General features: G+C 37.0%; 1 protein-coding gene across 14 annotated transcripts in view; it reads right to left on the bottom strand.

Moving 5' to 3' along the window:
- The window catches only part of LOC118700163 (poly(rC)-binding protein 3-like), a 500,974-nt gene that overhangs the window by 423,734 nt on the left and 59,302 nt on the right, over nucleotides 1–17,938 (bottom strand). Inside the window, exon 1 of one of the 14 annotated variants that reach the window (XM_054517001.1) lies at nucleotides 14,468–14,493. The exons of the other annotated variants lie outside the window; for them this stretch is intronic. The gene's annotated coding sequence lies outside the window, so the exon portion shown is untranslated. Of the gene's footprint in view, nucleotides 1–14,467; nucleotides 14,494–17,938 lie in introns of those variants that run through there. 14 annotated transcript variants of the gene reach the window in all.

The raw sequence follows: 17,938 nt of genomic DNA, 5'->3' as shown, positions 1-17,938 counted from the left end.
GCACACTGTCTTTTCAGACTGTCCTCAGCCCAGCCCCACTGGATTAGTTCATCTGTGGATGGACGTTTCTCTGTTTTGGCTCATGTTTCTGAATAAAATGTAATCAGCTTGTGTTCTCCCAAGTAGACTCAATGCCCAAAGAGAACAGTTGCCAATGGTTACCCTGGCAGGATTTGAGAGAGGTCTTTTGCCACCTTACCTTATCATAACATTTCACAACAAGGTCCAAAGGGTGTTAAAAGCCTTCCTGACAAATCTGGAGGGCTGTGAGCTGCTAGTGAACAACCACAGATGTCTGGATTGTTTTTTAGATGCATTCTGTTAATATTTGAGTATTTCTTTCAAAGTGGTGCACAAAGCTTAGCACAAATCTATACTCTAATTATTCAGGAAGATTAAAGAATATATTTAAGGCACTTAGAGTTATATACAAATAAACATTGGGTGCTCACAGTTTCCATCTTGGCCCAAAGGCTAGCTAACTTACAATCACTGAGTAGCATCTAACGTCAGTGACATTATTTATAAGGGAATGTTTTTCAGCCAAAGTTTTTCAAATGCAGCCCTTGGGGTTTAGCTATTGTATAGACATTCCTCACCTCAGAGGCTTACTCCTAGAAGGAAGAACTGGTTTCATTTTCTTTAGTAAAACTCTAATGTCATTCAATACAGGCTATTCAGATCTGATCATAAAACATCTGATCAGATGTTCAGAGATGTGCAGTGGACACAAAAATAGTATATTACCCAAAACTGGGGCCTTTATAATGCTTTAGCTCCTGAAGTAAGCATTTTGGTGTGAGTGTAATGCTGCTTACATGCGCACAAATGGGAAAAAATTAAAATATCAAGAAGTCCTGTTTCTCTGAATGCAGCGGAAAGACATGAAGAAAAACAGTTGTCTTTGGTTTGATCAGGTTTTCTATTACAACAAGCTCTGTGTCCAAGAAGTCTTCCTTCTTCCTGTTTCTGAGAGTCAGTCACAGATTCTCAGACCATTTTTTTCCAGAACCTGCAACTGGCATTTCTGCTACCAAATGGGCCACAGTCCGGGTAGTTTCTCTCTAACATTAATTCTGCCCAGAATGTCAGATCAAGCCTTCCACTAGCATTCTTTAGCTGCATCAGGGTCTGTTTATTCTTGCTTCCACTGAGAAATATTGCTTTGTACACCCACAGGCCAGTGCATAGGTGCACTGGAATCCCAGAATGCCTGCCTAATGGCTGGCAATGAATTCCCTCTGAGTTTAATCTCTATCTGTCTACATCTTCTTGGATCACCCAAAAGCTCAATTTTTCATTGAGCTTTTGGGTGATCAAGCTTTTTGGGTGACAAGACACCTTGTCACAGGCATCTTTTTATGAAAATCCTTTCCTTGGAGTTTTTTCCTCCTGAGAAGCTGAGAGGCCTCAGGGACAAAATGTAAACGATGGTTATCTGCTGCTGTGGAATGCAACAGGTGGGTCTGTGGCTGGTCTCATGTGGATGTTTGGAATTAATGGCCAATCACAGCCCAGCTGGCTTGGACACAGTGTCTGAGCCACAAAGCTTTGCTATCATTCTTTCCTTTCTATTCTTAGCCTTCTGAGATGAAACCTTTTCTTCTATTCTTTTAGTATAGTTTTAATGTAATATATATCATACAATAATAAATCAAGCCTTCTGAAACATGGAGTCAGAGCCTCGTCTTTTCGCTCATCTGAAAACCCCTGTGAACACCATCACAACACCTGGTACCCTGCAAAATTCCATGTATATTTTTGTTACCAATTTCCACTTCGACATGTTCATATATGGACACAAAGAACACAAAATCATTGAACAAACTATTTTAAATTAAATTACATTTTCCTTTTTGCTGCAAGAATAATATAGCCTATATATCTATTATAGAAAATTATTTGTGGATGCTGTTAATGAACTTAGAAGCTCCAGAAAATGTTACAAACCCATGTAAAATTTTCAAACACCCAAAAGTCTATAGGAATTGTAGGATATGGAAAACTGCTTGCCATCGTGGAATTCCTTATAGTGTACATATCATGTGAATTGTTTATTCACATAATGAAAGAAATGTGCTATGTGAAAACCCAACATAAATACTAGGGGGAAAAACCCAAGCCTTCATGCAGATAAAAAAATCCCTCTCTTATTCTAAATCCCACATTTTATTTTCAAAGAAATATTTAGAGCTATTATGTGTACCAGCCAGGAGCAAAAACCCAGCTTCAAAACAACAGGAAATGTAGAAAATGTGACAGAAAACAATGATCTGTACTTTTATTAGACTCTATAATATGTTTTTTGAGATCAAGAGGATGTTCAGATCTGCAGGCTTTTATGTCTCATTTCCATAAAATGATCTGGTATGCATTTGAAGACATTATTTCTTAAGTTTAAAAAAGCCCTTAAAACTTATCTTCACTCTTAAGCCATAAGTTGTACTACATTATTTAACAATTCTTAGCAATGGGAATTGCTAAAAGCATTGGAATTGGTTGTCTAGAGAGGTTACAGGCTCTCATTCTAGGGAGATATTCAAAACTGAACTAGACAGGGTCCTTGTCAGCTTGCTCTAGTTGAGCCTGCTTGAGAAGGAGGAGTGTACAGTATGATCCCAAGATGCTCCCTCCAACCTCAATTCAATGACGATTCTGTGAAATAAAAGTCTGTATATGTACTGCCATAAGCCAGGTAAGTCCTTCAGTATTCCTTTTTTTTAAGAATTTTTTAATGTTATAAGCAAAACATAAGACTGCTTTTTGCACTTTAGACCAATAATTAAATAATTTGGTATATCCACTTATTTCAGTGGGGTGATTGAATCTCCCTCTCTTTGCTGATGCATGGAAAAAACTCAAGCTACAATATCCCACTCAAAAGAAAACCTCATTAGCTGCCATTAAACATGGCCAATAATTAAATACAGAAAATTTTATTCTTAGATTTACCAGTAATCTCTGAATGACTACACTTGGATAAACACCTACTTGTAAACATGTATATATTTTGTCATAATGCAATGTGTGGCTGCAACCAGTAGAAAGCAAAAAATATTCAATTGGTGAGAACTTAAGCAGCTTTGACTGAACATTGTGAAATAAAACAAAATTAACATACTGCAGATAAGTAGTCCTTCTAAATATTTACAGAACAGGCTGTATTCTGTAACTCATATAACTGAACTGTGGTTGTGCAACAAGACGGTTACACTCAAGAAGCTGCCTGTATAAATTGGGCTGCTTTATTCGGACCCCAGCACCTGCCTTCTTCACAGAGGTGTCCAAAGGTGAAAAAATGTGCACTGTAGAGCTCAATGGAAAATGCCTTCTGGCTCATGGGGATTAGCACAGGAATCAAATAATTTTCCCATCTAGCAGCACAGAAGTGGAGGGACACAGTAATATAAATTATCTTTGGATTATTGTTTGTACATGGATAATTGTTTTTACTGTAGTTGCTTAGGCTCTTGTTTGCTTATTTTATTAGCAGAAAACAGTGTTGTTAGTGTTTAAAAGAAAGTCTTCCCTAAATGGAAAAACTTTCAAGTAGTAAGCCCAGTATCTTCATCAGTGCCAGTGATATAAATAATAGAAAGAGTGACAGCTAGTCCACATGCACTCAGAAACAAAAATGAAAAGGCCAGTTACATGCACTTGTCAGTGCTAGTTTCATCCACACCTGCTAACTTGCAAGACCTTCAGCTAATCAGTCAGTAATGAAATGAGTAGGAAGAGGAGAAGAAGAGAGGAACAGGACAGCTAAGAGACGGAACATCAGCCAAACATCATTCCCCATTAATATAAATAGGAATGGGACATTTTAAATTGAATTTTACTGGGTGGCTTAAATAATTTCAGGACTAAATATATCTTTCTACTATATAAACATCTCAGAATTACTGTTTGTTGAGGTTTTTTTGCAATCTTCTATCTACTTTTCCACCTATCCTTTCCAACTCCCTCATAATTGTCATCATTCCTGTCTTGGCAACACCAGAGAAAACAGAGAGGGGACTGAAACAAGAGAATCACATAGAAGAGATTTTTTTTAACAGGGCTATGCAGGGCTGCCTTACTAATCCAGCACACACAAGGTATTAGTGATTGTATTCTATGAGAAAAAAATATTAGCAGAGTGAAAGGCATCCAATGCCAAATCCAAGGGCTGCTGAACTCCAAGTAAGTTCTCTCTTACACCCTTCACTCTCACCCTGCAACTGCAATAAAAAATGAGAGGACATAGATATTTTTTCTTAATAGTAAGTTTTAAAAGGGAAAATGCATGCAGAGCCAATGTGCTCAGTAATTTGATCAGCCATGCCTGCCTGACATATGTGTTCCAACAAAGTGTGATTTAAGTTACAGAGCATTTATGCATTAAAGAGGAGCTTTGCTCTATTCTCTAACAGCTATGGGGATGAAAATACTGATTGACAATATAATTTTATACAGATAAATCAATAAGGCACTTCATTCATTTAGACTTCTTGAAAAATCTCATCTGAACATACTCTTTAGAGGACCCTTTCCATAATTACATGTATGGGATCTACTGATTTTTCCATTGAAGATTCTGAGCTCACTCAAGGGACACTATATGGCCTGTAAGCTTTTCAGTCACAGAGCTTGACAGTATTTTTGAAACAGCATTTTCACAAATCTTGTAATGATGTCAACACCCAGGAACAAAGATCAGCATGCTGGTATTTGCAAAATGAAGGGGGAAAAAAAATTCTGCCCTTGGTGAATTTGATGGAGAAAACATCATTGCATTATCATTTTACTCAAGCAGGCTAATTCAGTGAATCTGAAGGCTAATGGAAGAATTCCAGAATGGATTTTCAGATCCTCATACATTTATTGAGTAATATCACACAGGTAAGGTCAAGATTTAAAGAAATATTTAAAAAAAGCTATATTGTATCATTAACATCCAACGTTTTGTAAAAAACCTGTTGCTCAGTACTATATATATCTTGGGTACAATGCTTGGATTAGCAGATAGTGGGAGAAAATCTATATTCACTGTAAAAATAATTGTCACTGTATTCAGCATTATTATATAAATTCTCCTCTCAAAGCATAATGGACACACATTTTCTATTGTAAAAGATCTGTTGCTCTACTATGCACTTTTCAAGCTTGTGGGAATTATAGCACTTGATAGATATTACAACTTAGTTATCCCTGATGAGTGCATTTTGCAGCCTTAAAGAAGACAGTTCTCCTCTAGCTATATATGAAGAAAACACAAAAGATTCTTGTGGCATCGGATTTTCTTTCTAAACAAGCAGAAGCCGTGATAACCCAAAACCTGTTAGTCAGCCTTTCTTGTGCACAAGCAAAAAAGCTACAAATAGGGAAGGAAAAAAAAAAAGGAAACAGGACATCAATCATACAACTAAATTTCAGCACAATGCTTATTTTAGTCTTTGGTCTTCTACCAAAGTCTCAAGAAGAGAGGAGCAACAGAGATTTAAGATGCACTGTCAACTGGTTGAACCCTCTCTCTTTTCCCACTTTCCCTGGACGTTAATCTTTCTGTAGCAAGCCGGCTGTTCCTTAGAGGCTCCAGCTGACAGCCTGGAATATGAATGCAGAGGCAGTTGAAGTAGATGTGCTGAGCTGTGATTTGCAGTCAAGAAGCTGATACATGCTCTCTTCTGTTATTTCTGCTCCAGGGCCCTGCTCGGCTGGAGGATGGATGGCACAGCCCACAGGATGCAGTAACCTTTTACACTGATGGAGCAGGATCCAGAAGGGCTTGATCCACTTGTGACCCCATTTGATTTGTTATTTTAAGTACTAAAACCTGCAGCTGGACCAACTGTATCTTACAGTTTTTGATGGTACCCTCCAAAAAGAGGAAAAGTCCCTGGCTTGAGGAAGACTTGACCTGCTGGCGAGGACTTAAGTAAGTATTGACAAATGGGTTGCACTTTGCTTTCAACTAATATTTGAGGAAATGTACTTGCTTGAACATAGTATAGTTTGCTGCAGGCACAGATCACCATGAAATTATGACTCCTCAGAAAGCAAAAAAAAGAATTATAAGATGAGCTAACCAAGATGACAGGACATATCAAATTCATACTGACTGCAATTTCTCCCAAACTCTGCCAAACATACTCAGCCACTGACAACATCAATTAGTCTTAAGCTCTTATCTTCTTTTCTTCAGTCATCCAACCATTTCTTTAATTTTTAACAGGGTATTTTTTTTCATATCTATGTGACACTAAATACTATTTACTCATATTTGGTGAAGAAAGAAAATAATAGAAAATACTATAAACACAATACAGACCGTGTGCAGACACATGTGCTTTTTTTTTTGTTAGAGAGACAAGTCTCCTGATGAAAATAAAGATATTCCTATGAAACAACACAGTGATTTCTCCAAGATAAAATTTTCAATGCAATGTATGAGCATCATCAATAGCCAACTGCAAAAGGGAAAAAAATGTGGTTTTAGAATATGATTTGATTAGTCTCAAGGGCCCACATGATGAGATCATATTAGAAAAATATTTGCTTTTTTTTTCTTGCAACATGAAACAAATACTGTGTTGCAAAATTAGTCAGCATCTTTAAGCCACATTGCAGAGAAACCTACAGTAGTACAGCCATCTGTTTTAACAGAAAGGTACTGCTGGATATAGCACTACTGAGAATTACTGGGATAACTGAGATTATTGAAAAGAAAAAAGCATTAGTCAAAGGATAATAACAAAAAGATTTTCTGTTTTGTTAAAATATTTACCCTCTTTGGGATACTACATCCTATTGGTTAGATAGCACTGCAAGATTTCTACATTACAATATAAGAACTATTTTTCCAGCTCATTTCAGCGGGAATGAAGACATTTTTTATTCAGTATTTTTTTTCTGTTAATTTCCAAAGTGATTCAATGCCTATGTAATTAATGCCACTCATAAAACGTAAGAAATAAAACATAAATCTGCTTGTCTAATTTAGTGGCTCAGAGAATATTTTGAGTTTTGATTCAAGAAAGAAAATAAAAGCATCATAGTTTATCTTCTACTTTCTTTGAAATAATTCAATACTTAAAGCATTATATTCCACTTGCATGCCCTAATCCATTAATTTACTTTCCTTATTTTTCTTGCTTATCAGTGTGATGACCGAGAACTAAGCCTGTATGAAAGTCCCAATGAAGAAAACTTGGCTTTTGTTTTGTATCAGTGTTTGGCGTAACATCCCCTTTTTTACCCATACTAGACACATCAAGAGTAATGGCAGCAACAGGTTACTCCATCTCTATGACCAGTCCAAATCCAGCAAAAACTGGATCTGTTTCATTTATGCCTCTTGCTGTCAGTCAGTAAACAATGCACTATTTATCTATGCAAAATAACGGTAACGTCTTCCTAATTATACCTTTTGCTAGCACAGATGTTTGGGCTAGATACCTGAGAATCAGATAACCCCAAAGCAAGGGGAATCCAGCTCTCATCTCCAAGCAGAATGGAGGATTCAGACCCCTTAGAACACTGGATACTCACAGGTAGCAAGAAGGCTAACAAGGGAACTAGCTAGTGTTAGTCATAATCCCCTTTCCATAGTCTGGGTATCTCTATGCTAGAGACAGAAAGGACTGTGTCAGATCTCACAGATCCACTTTACAGAGGAGTTCATTCAGCTCCTTGCATTTCATGCTCCTGGTGTCCAAAGTTCATTCTTCTGAGGGTGTGACTGTGTGAAGGACACTTTCATTCAAGCTGTCGAACAAAGGGCTTCACTTTGCTTTCATTACAGCCACTGTACACCCACTGAAACCTACTTCCCTATTCTGAGAGGAGAAAAGTGCTTGCTTGTTTATATTTCATCTCAGAATTATTATTTTTCTTAGTTACAGAATGCATTTCCAAGGGCTGAGGGCAGCTATGACATTGATCAGAGGCTATACTGAAGAAATGAAAATGTAATGCTCTTCTAGTGATGAGGGGGTGTGTACCAGAGCTGTCAGTGCTAACAGAAAGCACAAAGGGTGCAGGTTCAGCCCAGAAACAGCAGTGCAAAGGTTAACATTTTCAGTTATCAAGCCATTAACCTTCACTGCAACATTTTTACAAGCCTGTAATCTAGGTTCGATAAGACAAGCATGCTCTCCCCTGCATTTTGCCAACACAACCAAAAGTTTGATATCTGGGAGGCTATCTACAAATGGTTAACTTTCACATTTTTTAGAGAAAAAATATGGCTTCCTCTTCTAATTTGATTTTAAACCAAAGATTTTGTGCAGCATTACTTCACTCAAATGACGTCTTAAGTGCAAATCTTTTGATGCAGTATAATCTTTCTGAGAGAGAGTACTTCAAAATGTAAATGATGAAAAATCTCTATCTGGTGTAGGTTTTCTATCAACACTTAATAGATAAATGAATTTTCAAAGTCTTCATTATTCCGATCAGATGACACATCATATTTACATTCAGATAATCCTGAATGGGAAGCTTTCTTGCATAGAAAAACAATCTGGGTCATCACAGTTTGCTGTATGTTTGCAATTTATATCCCACAGTGAACATAAATAATGCCCACAATATATTCCAGGAGAGGAGCCCTAGGAAGCAGCACAATGGATGATGGAAAAAAAAGCAGTCTGGTTGTTAAAGATGTGCAGCAATTGCATCCTCATCTGGGTGGGAACACCTAATCTCTTTCCCCCCGTTTAAGCCTGAGAATGAAAAAGGGTCTGGTTTTCAAACAGAGGTCTGACAGTATTTTTGCCCATAATTTGCATCTCACATTATTTTCTGATAATCTAAGGCAAATTCATCTTGGTAAATGGCTGGACATATCTTGTAAAATGAAACCCTACCTGACCAAAGACACTGGAGTTGGTAAGGTCACCACACTTTCTCACGGAGCTGGAGTCAATAAATATCCATGTAGGAATACACATCGTGGGGCAGCAGGAAAATCCTGTCTTGGTGGTCTTATACAGAGCATGAAAGAATTAAATTAGGAGTGAGAAATGGCTGACAGGAAAATCACCCATACAGTCTAGGAACGTACCAAGGTGGTTTGGGAAGCTCTCGCACAGGGGACAAATGAAACTAATAGCAAACTAATGCAAACTGTTACATCTTCTGCAATTGACAGTAGATGTCCTGTCTGAAAAGAAACAGCTTTTATGGATTTGCAGTCCAGTACCTCACTGAAATGAACACTCCATGGGAGACCTGTATCTCAGCAATGATGTTGAGTTCCACAATCCAACAAAAGAGTTGGATTCCAAAGATGACTTAGAACCCTGAAGAGGCACACAGATGTATGCACAGATTTCTGCCACTCAAATCTGCCAACTTTTTCTTCCCTGTGCATCCAGCATGAAAGCTAATTTCAAACAAATTTGCATTAATGGCAGTTCTTTAATTAACTCAGGATGGGGAAGCTTTTACATCTCAACTGAACAAGACACAAGAGTGAAGTACAAAGCCAGGGATCTCATTTCAAGCCCAGTGACTCAGTGAGTTGTAAAACATTGAGAATAAAGATTTACTTCCTCTTGCATTTTTTATCAATGGGGTTCTTTTGTTCTCATCCCTGTTTTTATTTTTGTTCCCATTGTTACTGGCACTACCTTGAATGGCATGTTGAAAATTCTGGCAAATGAAATGATAGACAGCAGGATACTTGGTGTACCCTAATGAAATGAAAGGCTGTTATTATCCAGACAGGAGAAGCTCTTCTTTCCAAGGAAAGAATTTGAACCCTTAAGTCTCTCAGTACTGCCTAGCAAATAAATGGCATCCTGAAAGCAAGTGCCAGTAGGATATGAGGAAACCAAATTATATCCCATACGAGGTAATAAGGTCTATTATCTCTTTAAACTTTCAAGATGTTGTGTGCTCAGGTATCTTGGGAAACCTTGTAAAACCCACTCCCACCCTTCTTATAGGTCTGGGAATACAGCATGTCCGAAATATTTAAGTCTTTTTTGTTTGCTCATGATGAAGCTGTAGTCTAAATTTTTAATACTTCTTTTCTAAGCTCTTATTCCTGAGAATTCATTTAGAATGAAGAGGTGTCTTAAAAAACATGGAATCACAGAATGGATAAGGTGGGAAGGGTCCATAGTGGATTACCAATCTCTGCTCAAGCAGGGTAATCCTAGAGCACATGGCAAGAATTTTGTTCAGATGGTTCTTGAGTACCTCCAGTGAGGGAGACCCCACTGAGCACCCCATTCCAGTGCTCAGTCCCCTGCACAGTAAAGAAGTTCTTCCTCATGTTCAGGTGGAATTTCCTCTGCATCAGTTTCTCACTGTTACCTCTTGTCCTATTGTTCAGCACCACTGAGCAGAGCCTGGATTCATCTTCTTGACACCTACCATCTCAGTTGTCTAAGGAATGAACATTTACAAGTAGAGAAGAGCTCAAAATGTTAGAAACCTGTTATATTAAGCATCTAAAATTATCAGTGGTGTGTAAGTAAATAGCATGCACTGCTCTTTGAGTTTGACAATCTGGCAACACCTCTCTTGTGTCTGCAAAACTTTCACATACTGGTATGAGAGGATCTCTGTGCCACTCTACATCCCCAGTCATTGGGAAGTTATGGGAAGAAGTCACCATGCTTCAGTTACAGTCTGAATTTATGTCTCAGAAGTAGCAAGGAGGTCAGTAGTTATTCAAAGTCCACCCACAGGCAGACTGTAGCATAGTGAAAGAAATGTTGTAGACGTTGTACTCTTCAAGTCCATGAATATTCTGGATCCCATCCTCTCTGGAGGGAAATATTCCTCAGGAAATATCTAGCACCTTGCCTGGAGCAACAAATAATTTGGCAATACTCTATGCTGACTCAGGACAACTTTCAAAAGATAGCACAGACTTACACAGTCTTCTTTACAATACATGAGAAACATCCACAGTAATTTAGTGGCAAGTGCAGTTCCAACACTTCTCACACAGAAGGAATCTTAGCTGCAGGCTAAGATATAAAGTACCTATTAACAGCTGAATGCAATTTTAGACTCCAGCTTTTCTGTTCCTGCTACAAGATGAGACACAACGCAGAAAACAGATTAATCCCAAATGTAACCATGTCCTAATGAAAGAACTGGTCAACAAATAGATATTTTCTCATTTGTGCTCTCAATTTTACGTGGGTTAAGGTTGCCAATGCAAACAAGAGCTAATGAAATTCAAGATTTAACATTTAATTAATCATAGCCATGTGGTATTTCTGTTAATGAAATGGTGAGCTCAAGGTCAGTAGGGGGAAAAAAAAAAAATCAAAGCAATCCATCTTCTTATCAATATATAGAAACTGAATGCTTACTCTATGAGTACAACACCATGATTTCAATACCATGACACCCTTGTGCATTTGTCTCCACAGAGGAGTCACACACAGAGTCTCCACAGAGCAGCCCCAGGCTCCAGCTCTGTCTTGAGAGTACAGTTGCTGAAACACCATGTGAGAGTTGACCCCACAGCTAGGGCAGCTGGCACAGAAGATAAGCTGCAGAGAGCTCCTGTGCAAAGTAGAGGATGTCTAGAAGGCACACACAAAGGACAAATTTCAGATTTTTATTGCTGAGAAAGAAATTCAATATTCATTAGCAATAGATGTAGGAAAAAAACCCCTAGATATAGAAAAACCCCAAACAAGGACATTGTTGGCCTGAAAATAAAACTAGAGAGAAAACTAGACCAAAGTCCCAGGAAGTGTTTTGAAGCCTGATGTAAAATACATAATTTTTCAATGATCCAGGATCAATCTGAGTATTCTTTTGTATATATTGTGCTAATAAATATTTTGATTGATCTTTTAAATGCAAACATTGGACTAATAGAGAAAGCAAATGTTGTTACTTTGAGTCTGGAGCACTTTCCATTAGCTATCTGATCATCGGTGGGGGATTTATTGAGTAATAAATTGCCTACTGGCAATAGGCTTGCAAAAGCTCAATACATCCTTATAAGTGTCTCAAAATTCTGCAATACAATGATTAGACTTTGAGTGAAACAGAGACATTTTTCTGCATTCTGCAAAGTGTTGAATAATGATTTTGTGAAGTTCTGGTTGTGGTATATCATTTGTTAAGATCCATGGGACCCACACTTGCAACTCTTGATGAGTCTAAAAGGTCCACCATGTGACATAAAATAAGCATAATAGAAAAAAATCCCAAAAACCTTTTTCATAAAAATGTAGGATACCTCATACACTCTTAAAATTATAGTATTTATCTTTGTCTGCCATGGAATAAAATGGCACATTACATGAAGCTTGAACAGCTCTGAAAAACTGTATTGGCCAACAGAGTCAATGGGGACCATAAATCCCATCTCTAGCTATCTCATAATTTTTAGTGAGCAGTTCTCTCAAAATACCCAAATGGGCAATGCCATGCTTGAGATTCACATTGTAAATAAATTTAGCAGACAAAAGGAATCATTCCGGTATTACAAGTGTGAAAACATAAAATCTAATGTAGTTCCAAGTTCTACACAGTCCAGCCATAGATTACTTCTTCTTCTACATGAACTTATTTTGGAGTTGCTGGTAGATGCTGAACTAAAGTAAAATGACAAGACATAGCTAATTTTGTGAAGAACAAATTTCTTTGAAAGACATAAAGAGCATCCATAAACATATTCTGACACATACAGTCTTTTTTCTGCTACAACTCAAATCTAAATAATTAAGACTATTTGGACTCAGACAGCAATTGGTTGCTTTTTAGGTGGAAAAATGCCTCCGGTTCCAGTATGCGCTAAATGAGGATAATGACTAGTGATCTGATGGCATTTCCTGCAGGACTCTTGCTTGTGCCTTAAATCACCACACAGTATGATACCATAGAGGTTGTCACTTCTACGTGAGGTATTTTACCACTCTTTTGAGAATAAAGCTACTACACACTAGCAGTGCTACTACTAGCCACAACTAATATCATGCATTCATAATTTTAAATTAAAAAAAAAAAAAAAAATCGATGCATGCTGACACCACTTCCGTCCCAAACTAATCTGACCCCATCCTTCCACCCTGATTCTGTATCTCCACTGAATCTTTTGCAAACTATTAAAGGTTAAGGGAGGGTGCACTTCTTCCTAATTACCCTACTCCATAGCATTCCATTTTATCACACACAGAGGCATGCAGTTCTGGGTAAGAGGATTTTACCTCCTGAATCTTCCTCTCACCCCTTGATTTTCACTGTAATTCTGAGTACTATATGGTAACCTTAAGTAGAATGAGTGGGCAGACAGTGTGTGCAAATTAAGACCTGAAATCTCTTGCTGCCTTTGACCTCTGCATCATGTAACTTCTCTAAGCCTTATTTTTTCTAAAGACAAAATGTCATTCTCTGTAAACTGGTGTGACAGGTACAGATGAGTCATGCTATTTAAAAAGCAAAACATAAAGAAGGAGCCATTGAAAGATGAAAAACAGGAAAATGATGAGCAAAGGACACAAAATCAGAATAAACTGCTGCAAGATCAAAGTATGTGAGAAAAACTGGTTGGTATCCAACTGAAGCAGCACTATAATAAGGGAAAAGGTAGAAGAACATGTTACAGAGCTGGTTTTATTGATAGAGATGAAATTGTAACTGTGGCTAGGTAAAAAGCTAATTTTGATACTAAGAAAAATAAGTTAATCTTCTGAAATACGTGCCATGTTGCATAAATCTAAATCAATCCTCGGGCAATGAACACTATGAAGCTATTCTTTTCAGCTTTATCTTTTCCTCATTTTAGGAAAAATAGGTCAAATAGACTATGCACTACCTGCCTCATATCTGTGAGTAAAAGACTCAAATTATTTATTAGAAATACTCTCATTTTTAACACAATTTTTTGCTAACTGTTCCCTTATCAACTTTAAAGCCTTAAAATAGTTAGGGTAATAGTAGTCTGTGTTAATATCTACAACATTAGCATCTACTCATTTATCCAGTATAAATTTCATCCCATATGAATTATTAATAATGGTAAATAATTTTGAACAAATCATGACTTTTTCTTGTGTTCTATTTGATACCAGTGTAGTAAAGAACACTTCATAACCAACACTCAGTGTCCACTACCTAGGAGGCAAAAAGCAAGTGATAAATCCAAATTCATCACATTTTCAGACACTAAATGATGGCAAGGCTGCATGTGCAAGGAGGGCAGGGAAGCTTTCTACAAAACTTTTAAAATAGGATTCAAAGTCGATCTGGATGATTGTAAAGAGAGTGAGCAAAGAACTTTGAGCAGAACTGGCATTTTTTCCTGTTTCTTTGCCTTGTGCAACAAATAGAAGAGGTGAAAACATTTTGGGTTTTGTGGTGGTTTTTTGTTGGTTTTTTGTTTTGGTTTGGTTTTTTCAGGTTTTTGTTTTTTTGTTGTTTTTTTTTTTTTTATTTTTCTTTTTGAGGAAGAAGGAGCTTTGCTTTCCTACGTTTTTACACTTCAAATTCAAAGATTGCTTACCTCAGTAAAGTACAATGACAAGGTAACTCATCAAAAGGACAGCATGGAAAACAGGAAAGAAAAGCCAGGTAAATAAAAGAACTTGTTGTTCCTGTTAGACACAAAAAAATCTTTGTTTCTCTAAAATTTCTGCAGCTACAGAGACTGACAGTTCACAGGACAAAAGATTTTTTGGTAACACTTTTTTCTTGGCTTAAGTGTGAGAACTCACAATATACATGTTTAAGATTTCCAGGAGTATTCTAAAAATACATGTGTTTCCAACATTCCTTATTTTTAAATAGTGTGAAAAAATTCAACATTTCAAAGAACTTTTCCAATCTATCTTATTTACTGCAAGACAACAAAAGGAAAAGTTCAAATGGTTGAAAATCGCCTGATGGGCACCTTGTACTGTGTGAGCATTTACAGAAAAGAGATAATGCATTGTTATGTTAGCCTAGAAATGGATTTCCAGCAAAATGCACAGAATACCTTGAATTTCATCTGACTTCTGATCCTTAGAGTAACACAGCTATAGCAGAATTAGACTCTAAATTGTCATTGTCAATATCTGAATACTTTGTGAAATATAATTATTACAGCAGGCTTTTTTAAAGCAGGCGATATGTAAAGTGGAAATATAACTAAATGACCCAATTTATCCTGTTCATAACTCATCTCTAATGATACATGAATGAACACTTGAAAACAGGGGAAAATATGAAGTGATTAAGCTGAACATCAGTAAGTAATAAGAAGTATTTATTTGACATGTCCAAAAAGTGCAGATGTTCTCTCCAAAGAAGAATGGTGACCAAAGAATGGTTGCCCAATTAAGATCTTGCACCTACCACTCTCAAATACAAATGCAATACTTCCCTTGTGAGGCTTGTAGTCAGGCCAAGAGAAACAAGTGCCTATGATTTTATTTGTTCTGGTAATGTAGGAAAATTGCCATTTTTCACATGCATTGTTTTCCAGTGAAGTCTTTAAAATATCTACATCATATCTAAAGGGGCAGATGATGATCTTGTAAATGATCTTTTAACTTATCTTAAAAAATACCTTCTGGAATTGCCTACTTAGTGGCAATTCCTTAAAACCACTGTAATTTACAACACAATGTCAGTTCTGAAGGTGAAGGCTTTTGCACAGACCTGAAGGTCAGGACTACATAAAATCTCAGTTTTGTGGAGTATCCATATGAAATGTGATTATTCATCTCCAAATAGAGATTCATATGGCAAAGTGCAAACTGAAGTAACTTCTAACAATCACTGTTATGCTGAACCTACCGAGTCATTGTTGATTCAACCGAGACTAAAGTAAACCAGACAAAACTAATTTGATATTCTTCCTTTGATTGTTCAAAATGTTACCAACACCCACTGCCACCACCACAAGCCAATACAAATATTCAGCAAATTTGGTGTATGCCCATTTATGCCACGGCAAAATGCCAAGCTATGTATTAAGACAGCCTGTTATTTCCATAATGCATGTACTATCATCACACACAATTCAGATGGAGGAAAAACACAGCAATTCTTAACTCAATGTCTCAGTCTTTAATGATCTACTATAGGAAAGGAATGAAGGCATTTCTGGATTTTTTTGTGGCACTAAGCCCAACCTCACAGTAAACCATGTAAGAACAGTGGATAGGACTTGAGAAAAAATAATTTTAAATTCCTTATTTAATTAATGGAATTTGTTTTGAAGGGGCTAGACAATATTCTTAGATCCTTAGATTTCAGTTGAATCACTGAAAACATGAAATGTCAGTGGATGCTTCTTCATTTATGCTTTCTTTTATTGCCTTGCTCCTCTCTGGTAAGAGACACAGTAAAAGCAAAAAAGAACTGAACAAAAGTTCATCATTTCAATTGAAAAAGCAAAGAAATTTAGGGATCTGCAAGTTTAAAACAAATGCATGAGAATGCACTGCAAATCCAACTTACCAGTTTATTAACTGCTCGAGACCTTGAGTGAAAAATTCATCATCTACTTCCATACTGATATTGAATATATTGTGACTGCAGTTAAACTTGACACTTGGCTATAGCCCCACATTTTGAAAAAATGACAAGCCTTGTGTTACTTTTGAAATTCCAGGCTGTGAACACTGTTTTACTGTTTTTGTCTGCAGGTTATTCTTCCATATCCAGCTATAACAGTTTCATCTGTAAATTTAAGCCCTCCAGGTTACATATTCCCAACCTTTAAAAATTTCTTTGCCCTAAAAGTAGTTTTCTCTAAAACCTCTGCTACACCAGAAGGAAGATGTAAGGGTTGCATGCGTCAGGACTGAGATGCCTAGAATCAGTGAAATCATAGCTTTTCATCCTACCAGCTTACTACAGATGAAATAGATTACACAGAGCCTGCCCATGTGTGAATGCATCCATATGTATTAAAAACTGCATTCCTTGCTTGCTCTGCATCATTTTTCTTGAGAGGTTTATGTCAATATCTTTGGCAAAATTCCTCCTCTTTCACACTGTTTTGCAGTATGCTATGAAACTGTTGCCTACTGCCTGTCTGTAATGTGGCTGAATTTGAGCAAACTTGTAAGGACAGACTGAGCAATGTAAAGCAATGAGTGTGATAGAAATTTGAAAAATGGCATATAAATTAATGATATTATTCTGCATTTTAATTTACTAAGCCACACGATCCTATTTCATCCAGAAGAGCTTAAACCTTGCTTTATGACAACTATGTTTAATTTGCTATTCATTACTTCTTTATACTGCTGATCCTCTGCATTTACTTTGCTCTTCAGATCTGATTGAGAACATTTCCAAGTCAAATCTTCTTTTGCCTTCTGGTATATATAAAATTATAATTTTTTTTCCTATATGTCATCTATCTTCAGTTCCACAATGTTGGAGCTCTGTTATGCATCTGAAAGGTCTTACAGGGAAAAGATAAAAACAAGAACTGTAATTCATGAGCTGAATGAATCAAATGTAAATATTTTAAACAGAGGTTCCCAGGCCATGCTTAAGCTTCAACTCAAAAGGATTTTTTTTTACTTAGGTGCAATGGGCAGAGAAAGCCCTTTCAGTGACTGCAGGGAACGCTGAATATATTGCAGATGGCACTGCAAAGGACCTGACCTTGTGACAGCAGGAGTCATTTTTCATAAATGAGAATAAAAAACCAGCTTAGTGTAACCTTAACAAACAGTCTGCTCCATGAGGCTTTGACTGGTAGAGACAATTCTTCCACAGCCTCCCACAAGTATGACCCATATTCTGTCTGATCAATACCTGTCTGAAAATATCAACCTTCTACCATTCATGCAAAAATGCTCAAGGCCACATTCCTGGCTACTAAGTACATACAGTGCTGTTTGAAACCTTTCATAGCATTACCATAGGTTTTCATAGTGTTATCTAGACATTATAAGTAATAATTTGGTCCAGATACCATATCAGAGAAGAAAGTGGTGCTAGAGATCAAACTACTCCCTGGGAATAATTT

Source organism: Molothrus ater, chromosome 1 (genome assembly GCF_012460135.2).
Source record: "Molothrus ater isolate BHLD 08-10-18 breed brown headed cowbird chromosome 1, BPBGC_Mater_1.1, whole genome shotgun sequence".
Taxonomy (NCBI): Eukaryota; Metazoa; Chordata; class Aves; order Passeriformes; family Icteridae; genus Molothrus; species Molothrus ater.
Note: the sequence above shows the minus strand (reverse complement) of the source record. Positions and strands in the feature narration are given on the sequence as shown.